Raw genomic sequence first — 3,103 nt, forward strand, 5'->3', positions numbered from 1 at the left:
GCCTCTTCCTTTGTTCTTGTATATAGTTAATTCAGGTCTTGAGTTAATTGCAATTCTTATAGTTTTATTTATAAATTATTTTTTCTTTTGATCCCGCAAATCTTATAGTTAGTAGTTCTAACGTTTGATAATCACTAGGTCTAACATTTCTATAGAGAAAGAGAGAAATTAATCAATTGTCTAAAACTGGAAACCATTAGTTTAACCCACTCTTTCAAACATTTTTATTTTTCTTCTTTTTGAGAAACAATCTCCTTCAAACTTAGGACCACTTAGCTTGGTACAATCATAAACTACAAGTTAGCCCATTTGTTAAATTGTTAAGAAATAATGAATTGTAACAAGTAAGCAGAAATGCGGACTGGCTTTATGGATAAAGTGCGTCAGGAACTTCCATCAAGTTTTTACCTACGCATTTGAGCATTTGGATCTTCTCACATGCATGTATGGTTGTATAAGAGGAACAACAAAACAAACCTCAAGATTAAATGATGTAAAATCAAGGTTAATTTATTCTTCGACACTTTTCCATGAGTAAGGAACACCAGGTATATGGTAGCTTATAGAGTTGTACATGATAGGTATGTACAGCAGAAAATATGATCCACAAAATGAGCAAATGCAGTTGAAGTAAACAACCACAAATCTAGACATTCATACTGGCACTTTAATTAGTAGTCTAGACAACAAAAACCAAAAAGAACACATTGTCACTTGTGAAGGCGATAAGTAGGAATAGCAAGTAGGTGCTTAGCTCTAGGTGTTGTGAGACCAAACTCTTCGGTCATATCCAACTCTGTTGGCAACATGTCATTAGGAAGCTCCCAATCAAAGCAATGAACAAGTTGTGCTAACACTAGCCGAACACAATTAGACCCAATTGCATTCCTGGACAGCTTCTTCTCCCAGACCCAAATGGGATAAGCTCAAAGTCATGTCCTCTAAGATCTATGTTACTCCCAACAAATCTCTCTGGATTAAACTTATCTGGCTCAGTCCAAACACTTGGGTCTCTCCCAATTGCCCATACATTTATTAAGAGTCTAGACTTACGAGGTATGTGGTAATCATTGATAGTGCAATCTTCCAATGACTCATGAGGTATCAACAAAGGTGCTACTGGATGTAGCCTCATGGTTTCTTTTACAACCATGTCCAAGTACTCCAAGCTATCCAAGTCAGATTCATCTACCATCCTCTCTAAGCCCACCACATTTTCCAACTCCTTTTGAACTTTCTTCATTATACGAGGATGCCTGATTAGTTCCGTGAGCATCCAATCAATTGCTGTTGCTGAAGTGTCCATTGAGGCGGCAAGTATATCCTGTAAGAAAATCATGGTTAGAAAATTACAACAAACAAGTCTTAATCCCTAAATTATTGGGATCGACTAGTAAAGAAACTACAGTAGAGTAAAATTTTGATTCTAGCAAATGATGCTGCTTTAGCTTCAACTTGATTAATTCTTATAAAAATTAGTGTTTAAGTAGATAGTAGGATAGTATAAATAAAAAATAATTAGAAATCATATTGTATAAACAAGATTATATTTGGTACATAATTGAATTCTACACACAAACATATAGAATCGTTTTTTTTTTTCCCTAATACAATTAATTCGACAGAAGCACAAAGAATCAGTTTTGACTATATTATTAATTTAACGATTTGATATATGATTTGTTTGACTCCTTACTAATATCATGTAAGTTCTTTGAATAATTACCAAGATTATAGCTTTGATATTGGGCCGTTCAATTCGGTACTCAGATTCCTCGGATCCCATGAAGCCCAACATGACATCAACAAAGTCCTTGGTTTTATTTTCATCCTTGGATTGGACATGCTCATCAATGGTCTTCTCCAAAAAGGCATCAAAGATCTTACTCACAGCCTTCATGCGCTGAGTTAGCCCTTGAAGGTCAAGGGGTGCAACATAAGGAATGTAATCACCTAAGTTAGGAGTTGCGAATAGCTGCATACCCTCTTGGATTACAGACTTGAATCCCCTCTCATCAAACTCCTTCTCCATGTACTTCTTCCCAAACACCAAACGGCAAGTCATATCTGCGCTGAGAGACGAAACCTTGGCACTGAGATCAACAGCAACATGTTCATGTGCTGCCTCTTGAATGAACTTTATCAATAGGTAAAGCTCTTCTTTTCTCATGGATTTGAAAGAATTGATTTTGAGGTTGCTAAGTAATTCAAGGGTGCACATCTTACGTATGTTGCGCCAATAAGAACCATATGGAGCAAAGACCAAGCTCTTTTGCTCATAAGAGATGTGCTTTGCAGCCTCAGTAGGTGGTCTACTAGCAAAAACAAGGTCGTGTGTCTTAAGGAATAGCTTGGCAGCTTGAGGGGATGAGACAACAATGGTAGGTACCATCCCTAAGCGCAAATGCATGATAGGACCGTGCTTTTGAGCTAGTTGATGAAGATCTTGATGAGGGAATTCTCCTAACATATGAAGGTTCCCAAAGATAGGGAACCCTCTTGGACCAGGAGGTAATTTCCTCTTCTTGGTTTTGCTTTTCCATTGTACTAGGATATAAGCAAGCAAAACAAGTGAGAGTATGATCCATGTCCAAGCCATGGTGGGCATTTTTAAGGCTGAGCGCACTGGGTGGTGAAGGCAAGCTCAGTTTTTTTTTTCTTTGATGAACATATGGAGTTTTTTATTTATGACAGGAAATCGTACAAACGGACAATAAACTTTAGATTTTTTTTTTATCTGAAAGAAAAAAAAAAAAAACTTTAGATATTTTTAATGCGGACGTATATGGAAGATATTTTTTTCTTTTTCTTTTTCTTCTTTTACTAAATATAGTAAATATTAGTTGTCAAGTAATTGAACAAGGAGTTGATTGGATAAAGTTTATAAGGTGGTTCTCACTCATTCCTCGGCAGTTTGAGATTTAGTCTATACCATTTTCATCATTGGTTTTTTCTGTTTTTGTTTTTTGGTTTTTTCTCTTTTGCTATTTGAGTGAGAAATAAGAGTCATTACTTTTAAAATTTAAGAGTACGGGTTAAAAAAGAGAGTAATTATTTGATGTGAAGTTATTGTATTCTAGGATTATCCGATAAATTTTTATTA

At 35.7% G+C, this 3,103-nt stretch overlaps 1 pseudogene; it reads right to left on the reverse strand.

The window, feature by feature from the left end:
* Window positions 1-484: 484 nt before the first annotated feature.
* LOC111985891 (cytochrome P450 71AU50-like) lies at window positions 485-2,675 on the reverse strand (annotated as a pseudogene).
* Window positions 2,676-3,103: the final 428 nt, after the last annotated feature.

This window comes from Quercus suber, unplaced genomic scaffold (genome assembly GCF_002906115.3).
Source record: "Quercus suber isolate HL8 unplaced genomic scaffold, Cork oak 2.0 scaffold_707, whole genome shotgun sequence".
Taxonomy (NCBI): Eukaryota; Viridiplantae; Streptophyta; class Magnoliopsida; order Fagales; family Fagaceae; genus Quercus; species Quercus suber.